This window comes from Chinchilla lanigera, unplaced genomic scaffold (assembly GCF_000276665.1).
Source record: "Chinchilla lanigera isolate Chin_1 unplaced genomic scaffold, ChiLan1.0 scaffold00137, whole genome shotgun sequence".
Taxonomy (NCBI): domain Eukaryota; kingdom Metazoa; phylum Chordata; class Mammalia; order Rodentia; family Chinchillidae; genus Chinchilla; species Chinchilla lanigera.
Window position 1 is genome coordinate 3,130,206 of NW_004955538.1, and position 15,299 is coordinate 3,145,504.

At 60.4% G+C, this 15,299-nt stretch overlaps 1 long non-coding RNA gene across 4 annotated transcripts in view; it reads right to left on the reverse strand.

Moving 5' to 3' along the window:
* The window catches only part of LOC102025510, a 25,816-nt gene that overhangs the window by 7,159 nt on the left and 3,358 nt on the right, over window positions 1-15,299 (reverse strand). The window contains exons 2-5 of one of the 4 annotated variants that reach the window (XR_001232097.1): window positions 13,220-14,841; window positions 12,543-12,692; window positions 2,874-8,912; window positions 636-2,745 (exon numbers count right to left, since the gene is read on the reverse strand). This is a non-coding gene — a long non-coding RNA (uncharacterized LOC102025510). Of the gene's footprint in view, window positions 1-635; window positions 2,746-2,873; window positions 8,913-12,542; window positions 14,842-15,299 lie in introns of all 4 variants that reach the window. The other 3 variants (XR_001232096.1, XR_264807.2, XR_001232098.1) reach the window with 3 other exon arrangements.

Below are 15,299 nucleotides of genomic sequence, written 5' to 3' on the forward strand. Positions count from 1 at the left end.
CGCGGCCGAGCTGCCGCCGTGCCGCCGCCGCCTGCCTTGTGCGGGTCCATCGGCCCCCATCTCCTTCCCCGGGCCCTCCCCGGCCCTGTCCCCGGCCTCGCCCCCCACCGCCCCGTCGCCACCACCGTCCCTGTCCGTTGCCCAGCCCCACCCTCCGGGCCCCCGGCCCCAGCCCTGGTCCCCAGCCCCTCCTCGCGCTGCACCTTCCCCGAGACACAGCGGCCTCCTGCCGGTGCCTCCCCCTGCTGGGGAGGAGGCCTCCCCCGACCCCCCCCCCCCCCCAGCCCCTGAAGCGCAAGCCAGGTCAGCTCTCCGAGCAGCGGGTTTGAGCCCCAGGCTGAACCCCCAGCGAGCTCACCCCTCCCTGAGAAAGAGCCTCAGACCTCCTTCTCAGCGGTCCGCTTCCACTTTCTCTTGAATGGTTCTCCTTTCTCTGTTCCCTTTGTACTGGGAATTGAACCCAGGGCCTTCACACTGAGCTGTATCCCTCCCCTTATTTTTTATTTTGGGACAAGCTCTCACTAAGTTGCCCAGGCTGGGCTCAAACTTTCAATCCTCCTGCCTCAGCCTCCCAGAGTGCTGGCACGGCCGTGTGCACCACCTCACTCAGCCATTTTCACATTTTTCATCTTTACCTTGAAACACTCTCTGTCGTTTATTCACGCTGCGCCCCTTTGCTTCAATGTCTAGGGACCGTCCAGTCACTCGTGCCCCTACCACGGCCCCACCTCCTTCTGAGCTGCCTAGTCCTGGCTCTGGAGTTCTGTGGGTGCCCTCTCGGCTGCTCTGGAGCAAGTCTGGCCCCCAGGTGAGCTGAGGCAGGAGGAAGCGGCAGGCGACAGAGCCAGGACCACACAGGGTGTCGATGTGGGGGCCTCAGGGACACAAGCATAGCCCCGTGGCAGTGGCGTGGTCAGGTCCCGGCGGTTTGGGCCAGACAGAAGGCGCGCTCAAGGGCTGGGACAAGGTGACCTCAGCTGGCCGGATCGCACCTGGCCTCTCAGGTGACACTGCAGGTGCGGGCACATCCCAGAGCCAGGAGCCAAGGTGCAGCACACGTGACGCTAATGGCTGTATCTATTTACATCTTCCTGAGCAACTGCAGGAAAAACTGCCGGGGTCTCTGGGGGCAGTCACAGCGGCGACAGCTGCGGCCGGCTGCAGCCCTGTCAGCCAGATCCACGCTTGTGTCCTGCAGTCTTCAGCTGATCTGAAGCATTCGGTTGTTTCTGCTGCCCCCAGCTCCCGATGCAGCTGTGGTCCCTGCTGATGGGACAGCCCCAGAGCAGTGAGGTGTCCCAGTGTGGGCTGCTAATGTGGTTGGGGGACACGCAGGGGCCCGTGCCACACGAGGACAGCGGGCAGCCTCAGCAGAGGCCACACCAGAGAAGCCGGCGTGAGTCAGGCACTGGGACCATGTCCTGACACCCCGTCCAGAACACAACCACACGAGGGGCTGCCCAGCTCCAGCCAGCCACCCCGACGCCACCTCACAGAAGCCACCAACGCGGGGGACCTGCCGTGCAGCAGTGGGCCCCGTGTGGGTGCCCAGAGGTGGCAGCAGGGTTAGAAAGGACGTGACTCCCTGTCCTCTGTCCCACACCAGCCCTGAGCACAGCTTCCGTATGAAGTGGCGTCTTGTGGCACAGCCGGGACCAGGTGCAGAGCTCTGTGCCCCGGCTCTGCCTCCCCCACCGCATGCTCTCTGCAGCAAACCCTGGCACCATCCTGAGCCTGGAGCCGGCGCTTAGGTCTCAAGGAGGCTGCATGGCCGCTGCCCCTCAGGCTGGTGGGTGAGCGTGCACAGGGCCTGGGGTCTGTGAGAGGCACCAGCTCCTTGCTCCCTGCTTTCCCGCCATCTTCTCATGCCCTCGGGGGCTTCATGTCTCCTGGGTGGTTGGGGCTACATCCTCCACATCCTGTCCCCAGCCAGGCGGCCATGAGGTCATCATGCCTTAGACACTCACCATGCTCAGACTGAGCCAAGGACACAGGCCGTGCCGAGATGGCTGCACCTCTGAAGGAGGAGGAGGCGAGCGGGGAGCCTTCGACCATGTTGGCGACAGTCGAGGCCGTGAGAAGGTGGACAGAGTGAGCTCCAAGGGCGTGGCAGGCAGAAGAGGCTGTCCAAAGGAAGCCACTCTGCGTGATGGCAGCCCTGGGGCACTGGGGACCCGCTGACGTGGAGGCTGCAAGAGCGGGGCGGGAGCAGGGGTGAATGAACACAGCACAGAGGAGCTCAGGCATGAGATGACTCCGTGTGACGCCACGGTGGTGGACACGTGGCAGTGCACACTTGCTCACACCCACACGCGTACGACAGAGAGTGGCCCTGACGTGCACAGTGGGCTCGAGCAGTGCTGCCCTGGTCCTCTCCTCCCCATCCTCCAAGTTGTCACGTAGACTGGCCCTCAGGTCAGGCATGTACCAGACCACCCTGACCATCCCGTCCTCCCATGCTTGCATGAATTCCTGCACAATAAAAAGCTGCAGAAGCTCTGTCAGGGGCTGTCCTCATGGGACTCTCGTGCTGAGGGGTCTCGGTGGAGGTCAGCCCCTCTGGCCTTCCTGGAGTTTCAGTCGGCTGTGGTCTCCGAGCGATCTTCATCCTTTGCACGGTGCCGTGGAACATGGGACGACCAAGCTTTTCAGACAGATGAAAGATAGAACTCCAGACATCAAAAACTTCACATCCTCACGGAAATTAAAACTTCCGCTGTCACCTTACAGGCACCAGAATGGCTGCTGTCAAAAAAAAAAAGACAGATGTTAGTAAGGACACAGAGGCCCTGGAGCCAGGCCACGCGGCTGGGAGGGCTGCACAGAGTGGCCGCAGTGGAAGGTTAGGGTTACGTGGACAGGCGTGCACACACCCGGTTCCGGCAGCACCGTTCAAGCGCCCGCATGTGGGAGGGTGGATGAGGGACGTGCAGTCCATCAGCACAGGGCTGTGACTCAGCCAGCAGGGACCCAAGGACACGAGCTGGACGAAAGCCAGCAGCGCCACAGATGTCCACAGACAGAAGCAGGGCCGCGGCTGGGCTGGGGAGCGGCCCCGTCCATCGCCGCAGGGTTGGGGCCTGGGGCGACGAAAGCCCCTGGCGTGGCTGCTGGGATGAGAGGGCTCGGCTCCGGCCTGACCTGTGCTCTGACCGTGGGGAGGACAGATCCGCGCCCGTGCACGGGGAGCGGCCGGGACCTCCCAGCACTGAGCAGAGTCCCAAAGTCCTGGGCTCCAGGGAAGGAATCCGCAGGACGCCCAGGGCGCCGGGCAGCACACGCTGCCCCCTGGTGGTGACAGCCAGCGCCCCCCCCGTGCAGAGGCCCAGAGCACAGCCAGGCGGTCCCCAGCGGGGGCTCAGCCCACCACTCCCACGAGGGGCGCCCTAGGCAGGGCTCAGAGCCCTTGACAAAGGGGACAGCAGGCACCCTGGGAAAACTGGAATCCCAGCACTCTGGAGGCTGAGGCAGAAAGATTGCCAGCCCGGGAACCTTAGTGACTTATAGAGACCCGGTCTCAAAACATAAAAAACCTAGGGATGTAGCTCACGTGAAGACCTTGGGTTCAATCCCCAGTACTAAAAACCTGAGAAAAAAGGGAAGGGAGGGATAGAGGGAGGGGCAGTGACTGAGGAGGGGTGTGTGTGTGTGTGTGTGTGTGTGTGTGTGTGTCTAGACCCAGACCCACACAGATCCTGGGGAGCAAAGGCAGCAGAGACCTCCGGGTCTGGGCTGGAGGTGAGGAAGGCCAGCCGGGCCAGCTGCGGGCGGGGACAGGACAGGAGGGCTCCCCCCGAGGAGCGGGGACCCCGCAATCTCTGGGCTCTAAATGTATACGCAACCGAGGCCACGCCACAGCAGAAGTAGCGCACAGCAGTTCTACCCTCCTCTCCAGCAGAAAGCACACCATCGCCCTGGGCGCAGCTGCAACCCATGTGTTCCCCAGGGCAGTGTTTGGGGGGCTTGGCTGGAGCCCCAGAGTGAGACCCCGAGGCCATCTCTCCAGCCCCCTCCCTGTCCTCCCTCCCTCGCCCCCCTTTCTCTGGGAGACCAGAGCTCCTCTTCCCAAGGCAGATCCCGGAATCTGCTTTTCCTCAAACCAGCCGTGAAACCCAAAATACAAGGCCAGCTCCCCTCTCTTCCTGTGAGGGGCGGCCACAGAGAAATCCTGACCCGCTCTGGCTGCTTGCCGCTCCTAAGACCCCGTTCCAGACGGGTCCTGCCCCGCTGCGGGAGGGAGGAGTCGAAGCGGACGGCCTTGCTGGGCCCCAGAGCACACCCTGCGTGCAGTCACCGTTCTGCACAGCTCGCGGAACCCAGGCTGGACGTGGCTGGTTCATCTGGCACTGTGGGTCTGTCATCCAAAGGCCCCTTGTCACATGAAACTGTGATCACATCTGTGTGCTGTGTTCTTCCTGGTCATACGGTGTCCCACGGCCTTTGGTGGTAGGCAGGGAAAGCTCAGCACCTGCTGCCCCGAAGTCTGGTCCCGACGTGGCCGCATGCGGAGGCAGGGTGTTCAGCAGTGCGTGGGGGAGAGGGCGTCAGTGTGGGGCCTCATCCACTAGGGCCTCGGCCTCGTGCGGAGGGAAGGGACCCGGCCTCAGAACTGGGGGCAGAGATGCTGTGACTGGAGCGCGTCCTGCAGAGGCCAGGAGTGAGTGGAGGCCACAGCAGCCATGGGAGGGTCCAGCCCACAGGGGCCCTGCAGCCTTCGGGGAGCCGCCCTTATGCCGGCAGGAGCTCGGGAAGCGTGCTCCTGGTGCACATGCATGCACACGCATTCTCATGCATGTAGACATGCACAGTGCTGAGGTACGGAGACCCTCAAGGTCCTCCCTGCTCCCAGGAAGGTGTGGGGCCGCCCTGCAGCTCTCTGCCTGTCAGGAGGCAGGCAGTGTCTCCGCCTGCATAGGCCCCTGGGACCCCTGCGGACAGAGGAGACCGGGCCCACCCTGCAGTCCTGAGCAGAGCACAGGTTCCTGGGCACTGCTGCTGAGGGGCGCAGACTCTGCAGCAGCTCAGCCCAGCCCCCGGGGCACGGGGGCACGAGCCACCCCAGGACAGCAGATGGCGTCACCCTGTGTGTGGGGTGGGGTCCAGCTACCCTGGGTCCTGGAGTCACTCCTGGGGCACCCTGCTTCTCCCAGAAGTGTCCTGGTCCTCTCCACAAAGGGCCCATTGAGGCAGCCCCCGGTAAACAGAGGCCCCACTGACCCAGAATCACTCAGGGGCAGGAGCGAGGCCAAGGGCTCAGGTGCATGGGGATCTGGGTTCAAGTCCCACAGCTCACACTTGGAAAACCGCTGCCTCTCAGACCTGACTCCCTCTCCGCAAAGGGGAGGGCTCTGTCCCCACAGCGGGCCTTGGGGTGAGCAGGGATGTGCAGCTGTCTGCAAACGCTGCCCCCCAGGGCTGCACAGGAGCCTCAGGACTGAGGTCACCGGGCGTGACAGGGGCCTGCCCGGCCCTCCTCCTCTCCCACCTCTACCCGCAGAGGGAGCAGCGGAGCTGTGCAAGCGTCACCCCCACCCAGCCAGTGCTGCCCTGGCCGCTCTGCGGACCCCAGAGCCTGCGGGCAGGGAGCCTGTCTTTGCTCCTTCCCAAACCCCTGGCCTGTCTGGTTGCACTCACTGATTTCCCTGTGCACACTCACACACACCTACACACACGCACACGTGCATGACAAGGACTGCACCGAGTTGTGCCTCCCTCGGGCTTGCAGGCTGGTGCTTTCCACTCCATGCGGGTGCGTGCCCCAGCTGCCAAGTGGCCTGCAGACAACGGCGGGTGAGCTCGCTCACTGCGGGAAGGCACAGGCCCTCCTGCCCTGCACACCAAGCCCCCCGCGCCCCACTTCCTTGCCACTGCGCCTTTGCCCAGGCCCAGGTGCTCTTCTGCTTCCGCCTCCTTGGGACCCGGAGACCAGGCCTTGCCTGGAGTGCGAATCCCTTCCTTCCTGCTGGGACCCCTGGGGGTTCACCCAGGAACTCAGGGAAGGTGCAGATTCAGAATCGATCAATGTGCGTCCCAGGGGATAAACCGAGGACAAAGAGCATGTCACTCAATGGCTCGGCAGAGCGTGCACCCCCACGCGGGTCCATCCTGAGCCACAGGAAGAGGCCAGGAAGTGAGAGGCTCCCTGCACACAGCGGTGCAGCTACCCTCGGTCACTTTGGGAGGAGCAGGAACTGAAAGCTAAAGACTAGAACGAAAAGCAAAAAGAGCACACGGGTGCACTGTGTCTCCCCAGGGTGCAAGCTGACGGCCCTGAGGCTGCTCCCCATGGGTACAGGATTCCGCAACCAGGTAAACAGAGGCAGGCGGTTTGGGCTCCAAGTGACCAAGGACTGGGCTGGACTAGAAGCAGAGACGCCACCGCCAGCTCATGCTGGTCTGAAGCAGGCGCAGATGGCCACGTGTGCAACCGCGTAGCTGAGTCCCCGCAGGCTGAGTGTGCACGCTGCTGCCCCAGGCCAGCTCCTGTTGCAGTCACAGAATGCCCAAGGCTGAGCACTTCATAAAGGAAAGAAGTTCACGGACTCACAGTTCCGGAGGCTGGACCTCTGCGCTCACTCAGCCCTGGGCAGCCGCTGGGCAGCCGCTGGGCAGCGTGTGAGACGAGCCTGTGGCTGCATCACAACACGGTGGAGAAACAGGGAGGTGAACAGCCACGTGCAGGGCAGGGCACACCGTGGGGTGCTCCACAGCACCTTGCTCTCCTGACAGAGGCCTGGGGTCCTGGAGAGCCACACTTATCCCTGCCCAGGGTCATGCCCCAGGGGCCCACGTGTCAGTCACTGTCCGATGGTGTAATGAAATCCCCAAGCAAACAACTTACAGGGAGGGAAGATCCCATCCCGACCACAGCGTGCACACACAAACACACACGCACACGCACACACACACACACACGCCTCCCCGCTCCACCAGCACAGAGCCAGGAAGCAACAGCCCAGCAGCGCCCAGCGCCCAGCACCCAGCGCCCAGCACCCAGCGCCCAGCACCCAGGCTTGGGGTCGCACAGGACTCTCCAGCTCGAGGGACCTGGAGATGTGTGTGGGGCTGGGGCAGGAAGTGCACACATCATCCTGGAGCCCCTGGGAGCCAGGAAGTGAGGACGCTCAGGGCCCACAGGGTGGGGCGTCAGAGGGCGCAGGGGGCAGGGAGAGGAGGAGCTGGCAGTGACCCAGCTGGAGTGTGGGACGGGGGCTCCAAGTGTAGGATCGGAGTGCACCGCACCAGTGAGGATAAGTAAGTGAGCAAGTGGAGCAGGCCCATCTCCAGAGCAGGAGGAGCCCGAGTCATCTACGTGGGAGCCCCCTCAGGAAGTGGGGTGCTGGCCGCTGCCGCAGCGCAGCCTGGAAAGGGCGTGGGGACCTCGCAGTGGGACACCTGACAGATGCCAGCCAGCAGGGACCGAGGTCAATGTCCATGGTGACCATCGGGGTCACAGCCTGCACCGGGAAGTCGTGGGTGGGAACGCGCTCTGCCTCTGTGGCCCTCACCCCAGTGCCGCCAGTCCCACGGCAGGGACTTCCTACAAAACACCCAGCCCGGCCTCCCCACGTCAAGCCAAATCTGAGAAATCATCTGGGTCTGGAGAATCATGGGGGGGCCACACGGGGCATGGGGCGGGCAGTGTCCTGGGACAGGAAGTGTAAAGTCAGAAAGGGAGTGAAGAAAGGGCACTAGCTGATGATGACGCCACTCCAGGGTCCCTTAGCAGAGGACAGAGGTGGGGGGGGACCCTGGAGGGCCCGGGAGGGGCAGGAGGGAACCGGGGTGTGGAGCGCTTGAGGGTCTGTGCCGATTCGCATCTTCCGTGTACATCTACCCTGCTCTCAGATTTGCTCAGAAACTTCCAGAGCCCCTCCCTGCAGACCCAGAGCAGGGAGGAGTCCCTCAAGGACCTTGGAGCAGGGAGGCGGAAGGCCGAGCCCCTGGGAGCCGTCCAGCCACCAGGCCTGAGCAGGGCCACAGGCGTCCTGCAAGACAAAGGGCAGCAGCAGGCCCCAGCCTCTAGGCCATCACGGGGAAGCTGTGCGCCAGCCTTCGCCTGGGACGGCATTGGGCAAATCTCTTGCTTCGCACTGCGCGGCTCCAATTTCAAACGCCAGGCCTGTCCTAGCCTCGTAAAATGAGCCGGCCACGTTTATGTGCTTGTTTTGCCTCCTGTTTTCTGAGACAGTCTGTACAAGAAAGGAACTAAGCATTCCTTCAGTTTGGTAGAAACAGTAAAACTATCTGTGGGGCAAGAATGCAGCCTGCGCGGTTTGGTTTGGTCTTTGGAGAGGCGTCGTCTTAGTACTTCCAACCTACTCGAGTCTCTGTGTCTTCCAGCGCCAAAGCCTCAGTGCATTTTCTGAATCACGAGGGGCTGGGAACTTGTAAAGAAACGACATTTACACCGCTGGGTCTCCAGCTCTCTGCACCTGGCTGAGGGAGGCTGAGGCAGCACCGGGCAGCGTGGAGGAGCCGGCTGTGTCCCTGGACTCTTCCTCCTCCGTGAAGCCACGAGGGTGAGTCACAGGCTCAGCGGCGACTTCACCTCCTGTCCTCACCTCTGAACACCAGAGATTCGGTTCCCACCTGACAGCCCCCAGCCACGCACAGCCGCTGCAGCCAACTGTGGTATTTTACATCTCATTTTTGGGAAAGTATGTCATCTAGGCTTCAGGTCTGTGTGTGGAAGAAAGGTTCACAGTACCCCACCGATCTGTAACCTGCTCGCTTGCACATTTTTCTCTGCCACTGCCCTCAGGGCTTCCAGGTCTGAGAGCCTTTGCGCAGTCTGGCTTCCTTCTGAGCATGCGTCCCGTCCTCCTGGCATCCTCTCTGACCCAGCGGTCTCACAGCACAGGGACGCTGGCTGGACGCAGCTGCACCGCCACCAAGGCCCTTCCCCGCCGCTGCGTAAAACAGACAGAACCAATAGGCAGAGGGGCCACTGCACACCAGGCCCCACAGGGTAGGCCTGAGCTCTCTGCGTCCAGGCAGCTGGGAGCTAGTGCAGCCCTCAGAAAGGCAGGAGACAGAGGCACTGAACTGCAAAGCAAACCCTCACTGAGACGGTCACGGAGTAAGGGGAAGGTAATCTGCTACATAGTAAGGAGCGGCCTTTTCCAAAAGGAGGCGGGATCAGAACACACAATGAATGTGCATTTTAAAAATTTGTTGCAGTAAAGCGCCATTGCCATCAGTCCCCCTCCAACCGCTGCCCTCGCAGGGCATGTGTTCCCCGTCCTTCTCGCCCCTGTCGGAAGCCGCTCTGGAGTCCTCTTTCCTGAATGTGTCTACCAGGTGTGATGAAAAACACGGCAAACACCACTGCCCAGTGCTGCCCGCTGGGAAGGCAGCTCAAAAACACGAGGCTGCCTCCTCCGCCGCCTCGCTCACTGAACCAGCACCATGCGACTTCTGGCTCCCCCAAAGTCAAAAGGACCTCGAAGAGAGGGCTGGGATTTAGCTCAGCGGCACAGCGCCTACCTGGCAAGCGGGAGGTCATGAGTTCGATTTCCGGTACTGGAAAAAAACCAACCAAACAAACAAACAAAATGACCTCGACGGTCAACATTTCTAACCAATTCAGGACATTAAAGTAGACACAGTAGCACAACTAAAGGCGCTCAGGAAGGGGTGAGCTGCTTCCCAAAGTGAGATCCTGAGGGGAGTGTGGCTATGCGTCTTTCACTGTAATACATTTTTAAAATGTAAACATTCGCCATGTTTGCGGATCACACCTCAGCTGTTCACCAGACCCTCCGGCAAAACTCCAGGTCTACAGTGGCAAAGCGTTCACAAGAGCACAGCCTCAGGAGCCGGGCGTGGTGGCGCACTCCTGGAATCCCAGCACTCCCGAGGCTGAGGCAGGAGGGTCACCGTGAGTTCAAGGCCAGCCTGAACTCCACAGCAAGACCCTGACTCAAAATAAACAACAACAAAAAGGAATACAGCCTGAGCACGTCATGGCAATTTTTGGACTGAATCAGAGATTGGCGGGATTTGGCTGAGGGTGGGGTGGCTGGCTCTGAGCGGCCGCCTGCCTCCAACCTGCACTCTTAACTGAGGGACCCCGATGTGGGCTGCAGCTGGCCAGAGATGGTAAAGATGGGTGCAGTTTGCCCATCCACGTTCCAGGGCACCAGATTCATCCCGGACGGACCAGGAACTGGACTGCGTCTCACACCCCGCGCTGCGCCCACCTACCTGCCTTTGGTGACTCACCTCACCCGGCCTGGCAGCAAGCATTCGCCCGAGCGACCCAGGTGACCTGCTTCACACTCGGTCCTTCCTCCTGACAGGGCCCCCCTTTGTGAGCCGAGCTTCGTGTGGCTTTGGGTGCCCCAAAGGGATCCTGGCAGGGTGCGCTCACGCCTGCAGGGCTGCTCGGCACGGTGCACCGCAGGCCCAGGCCTTTCCCCTGATATCCTGAGCCCACGGCTGACCCCGCACCACCCCACGGGTAGGGTCGGGCCGCTCTGGTCTTGGCCCTCGGAGGGCCTCCTCTCTCATTGTTCGGTCTCCTGGAATTTTCTTCCTGTCTTCTGCATTGGGAAATAGAAAATGCAGGGCGTGGTCCTCACCTCTGCCCTTCGCCCTGGGAGCCCCGTGGGCAAAAGTAGCTCTCCTCTTTGGGGATGCACCCTCCTGCCTCAGTCCCACCCAGGCATGGGCTGGTGCTGCTGGGTTATTTATGCCACAACTACATCTGTCAAACCTGCACTGTCCACTCGCCTCTGTATCATTTCCCTTGTTATCGATACTGTTCTCCTGTATCAACGGAGGCACACCTAAACTGCACCACATCTATTTTTCAAGCTAATTCTGAATTCCTGCTCAACTCTTGTGTCGCGGGCCTGAGACCCAGGCACTGCCACAGGGGAGCACAGGAGGTGGGTGTGCACCTCAGGGCACTGACCCCAAGCTCCCGAGGGTTGAGTTCTTCTGACCAGAAATCGCCCCAGTTACTCCCGGAAGCCTGGGCTTGGAGATAGATAGGCCCATGCAGGCCCTGCCACGGGCCCTGGCGATTCCCCCGCGGGAGTGGAAGGGGCGCTCTCTGCCTCCCTCTGCTCACACCGCCCTGCAGCCCCACCACCCCGGCAAAAGGCCCCAAACCCCTTGGACTCCCACGGAGGTCCTGTTTGATTTTTGTTGCCCTTATCTCCCCTCAGGGCTTCCCCACATCTGCAGACACCTGGCCCCAGGGTTTGGGAGACTGCAGCCACTGAACGCTCACTCCCTCTCTTCTGCCACCGGAAAAGCTGCCACAGCTTGAGAACCTCAAAGGCTAGGACGGCGGGCACCCACAGCTGGGTGAAGGGGTCCCTGAGACCAACCCAGACTGGGTGAGCCATTGCTACCATCAGCACAAGCGTGTACACAGACTCATGTACACACACTTGTATATACATGCACACACACGTGGCCCCCACACCCTTCAGGGCCTCTTCCAAGTCCAACAGGCAAAAGGAGACCCATGGGGCAGAGAGACCTGTGCGCCCCAGGAAAGCCAAGGCACTCACCTGAATATACTTTAAAACAATTGGAGTTACAGTGCCAGAGGCGTCTCAGTCTCCCACTCTGGCCAGGGTGCAAGCCCCCCTGGGCCTCCACTTTTACTGAGGTTCACCGGTGCCCTGGTCCTGCTGTGCACCCACAGTGGGTGCACTCTCTGCCGGGGCTGGACCTGGGCACCTGGCTGGGATGGAAGGCGGCAGCAGGGAGCAGGCGCTTCCGAGGAGCAGCCCTCCCCCCAGCTGGTGCCGGGCTCAGCGCCTGAGGCCATGCATTCCCTGTGTGGAGTCATTGCTGAAAGCAGCCACAAAGCACAGAGTCACTGCTTAAAAATTCAGAAAATGTGGACAAACCAAGGAACACTGACTCACCAGCAGGCACCGGCAGGCACCATTGTGGTGAAAGGCGGCCGTTGTCCCTCAGCGGCTCTGCATGCCTGAGGGTCGCTCGGGCACCTCGCGGTGCACACTGCCACCGCCCGTCCAAACACCACGGCTCCCGAACGGGCACGGCTGCGCGTCCAAAGCACGGCCGCCACATTGGCAAGGGCTGTGTGGCCTCGAGCTGGGTGCATTAACCAGCTGCTTCCCCACAAGCCACCTGCTATTGGAAGTTCACCTCCCTGCGGCTTTCCTTAAGCCTTGGTCTCTGAGCACCTTCTAAACCACTCCCTGGAAAGGGCAGCTTCCTCAGCAAGGTCGTCCCTCTGCCAGCCACAGGGAGCCAAGCCACCATAGGTGGCCAAGTCACTGTGAGAGCCCCTCGCTTGGTGTTGTTTTGTTTTGTTTTTGCAGTGCCAGGAATTGGACTCAGGGGTGCTCTACCACTGAGTTACCTCTACAGCCCTTTTTGCTCTTTTATTTTGAGACAGGTTCTCGCTAAGTTGCTCAGGCTGAGCTCAACCTTATAATCCTCCTGTCTCAGCCTCCTAAATAGTCGAGATAATAGATGTACACCACCACACTCTGCTAAGTTGTACATCTTTGAGGATTTTTTGTTAGTTGGAACATTCCTGAGATTACCAATGACCTCCTGGCTCCTGGTCTGGCCTGTAGTCATTCAGGTAAACGTTTCATCTCTACGTAAGTTGAATTTTTTCACTGGAGAGCAGGATTGGCAAGTGCTTAGCCCAAACATTAATGTTATTTGAAGTTCTTCAGGTGTTGTGGGATCTGAAAAATTGAAGATGACTGGTTAGGAGTCCCAGGGACAAAATCTCGTCCCTTTGTTCCCTTTCCCAGGACTAGTTGACTCAGAATTAACTTCATAACCACTTAAGGAGGGGGTTTCTTAGAAGTTACAGGACTGGTAAAAGAAAAAAACAAAGAGTGACTTCACAAAGAGAAATTCTGCAGAGTAAGGCTAATCTAAAGTTTCGACAAACAATGGGCATTGTCAAGACTGCTGCCCTTGAGTCCAGGCCCTGTTGACTCTGCTGTGCAGGGCCCTCTCCAGCCAGCAGGCGTGCAGGGGACAGCAGGGCGTGGCCCGCAGCCAGCAGAAGGGGTGGGGTGAGGCAGAGGACAGGGAAAAGAAGGGTGTGGCCACCTGAACCCTGTGCTACCCTAGCAGAAGTGTCCGTCAAGGTGCAAGTGAAACACAGACTGCACAGACAAGCAAGAGGCCAGAGAATTCGTCTCTGACAGCTGCAGACTGAGAGGCAGGCTAAAGGGAAAGTAGTCAGGCAAAAGGAAATTACCCCAGATGTACACGCAAACATGAGAGAGGAGGAAAACACGGGGAGAATAGCATGGTCGGTGAGCTGCCCTGGACAGCGACGTACAGAGCGGCAGCTGCAATATCCCCGAGTTTCGGATACGAGTAAAACTCCATGTGTGATGACCACAACAGAAAGGCGAGGGTGTCCGCAGCACACGCGTGCAGCCCAGTTCAAAGGACGTGTGCCGGTGGTGTCTACGCGGAGCTCCTGAGTTAGCAGGACAGGGCAGGAACACCACAAAGCAAGCAGGAAGCCTTGAAGACGTTCACGTGAGTGCTCAGTAAACACAGCTAACGGGGCTCACGCCGTCGGCCATCATGGAACTCACACAGCGCGTCGCGGCCCACAACTGGGCAGCGTGAAGAGATGAAAGCTTCCGACCATCCGCCAGGACAGACAGCACAGGGCTCCTGACCGCCGAGCCAGTTTGGCAGGGATGGGAGTGTTGGCCAGGGTCTACTAACCCAAGATCTGCCCAGCATAAATGTGCGCAGAGGTTCACCAAATCCACGCCATAGCAACAGCTTGTCAACGACGGGGCGCGGATGTCGCTGTGGCCCCACAAGCCTGGGTCACCTAGCAACGTCATCATGGTCTTAGTTTGTGTAAGTGCTCCTCGCCGCTCACAGGACAACGACGTCGCCTAGCAACACGTGCTTCCGAGTGCACCTCGCCATGGAGCAGCACGTCCCAGTGCTAGAACGTTCGTGGCCACACAGACGCACGGCTGGGGCCACTGGTGTGCCCACCAACTGTAGACAGGGTGAGCGAGGCAGGCTGGGTCCCCCACAGTCAGGGCCACCCTCATGGGGCTCACAACGAACCCAGGAGCCAGACACAGAGAGTGTGCCCTATGCGAACCCCTTAGGAAGGCTCCAAAGGAGGCAAACAACACCCTGTTACCCCAGATCAGGGTGCTGGCTGAGGGAGCCCAGGGCCTGCGAGGCTGGGGCAGGTGGGAGCAGGTGTTGGTCTGGGCACAGTTTGCAGGGGGCTGCTTGCTTCCTGGACATGCAGCACACTCTCCACCTGACCCTCCTGCATCTCCGGTGGGCTTTGTGAGAGGTTTTCAGTGTGGTTAGTAGCCAGCTCTTCAGGGAAGCAGAGGAGCGAGGCTGTGGAGGAGTCAGAGCAGAGCTCACATCTGCATAGGACGGAGGACCGTGTGACCAGGAACTGTGCCGCCCGCCTGCCCACCTGCCCACCGGGGTTCTTCCGAACCCTTTCCCTCCATGGAGGGAGACTTCGCAGGAACCACTGTCTTCTGTCCAGATGAAACACTTCCTTGGAATTTAACAGTTCCTCCCAGTGAAGCCCAAATGGAATGAGACTTGATGTTGTGTGTTCAAGTAATGCATTATCGTGTTATTCCAGCCCGCTGTTCAACCACCTGCAGCCCTCTGTCTCTGCAATAAGGCTGGGCAGTCTCGCCTGGGAAAGTGGCTGCAGACCCCTCTGACGTCTTTCCCCACACTGCTCTGTTGATGTAATGACAAGCCTTTCTCGAGATGTGGAAGCTGCTCTTCTGTGCTCTGGCTTGGCATCAACCGCTGGGCCAGCAGGGGCAATTTCTTCACCTGTCTGAGTCTTGGTCTTCGTACCTGGAAAGTGCAGATGGTAATATTACCAGAGTCACAGGGTGTCCGTGAGGATTAAATTAGATAGCACAGCACAGCAAGGAAGGCCTTGATGTACTGCAGCTGCTCTCACTGCTGCGGGCATAAAGAAAAATAGAACAGCAAGAAGACAGCTCTGACCCTCTCGGAGATCAGGCTGGTGGAGGTGGGGGCTCCTGTCTGCACGGGTGGGCGGCTCTCACTGGCCGGGCAGCTTTGAGCCCAGGTTGCCCCAGCCTCTGGAACAGGAGACATCGGAGCTGCACTCAACATGGGGGGCTCAGGAGGGAGTCCCCAAGGATCCCCCAGCTGGGTCCTGCTGTCCTGGGCACACGACGGCCCCTCCTGTGGACCTACAGGCCCCTCTGGGAGCAGCAGCAGGGCTGCTTCGAGAGAGCCTTACCCCCCCCGCCGTGCCTGGTGCCCCTTCCTCCTCCCCTCCC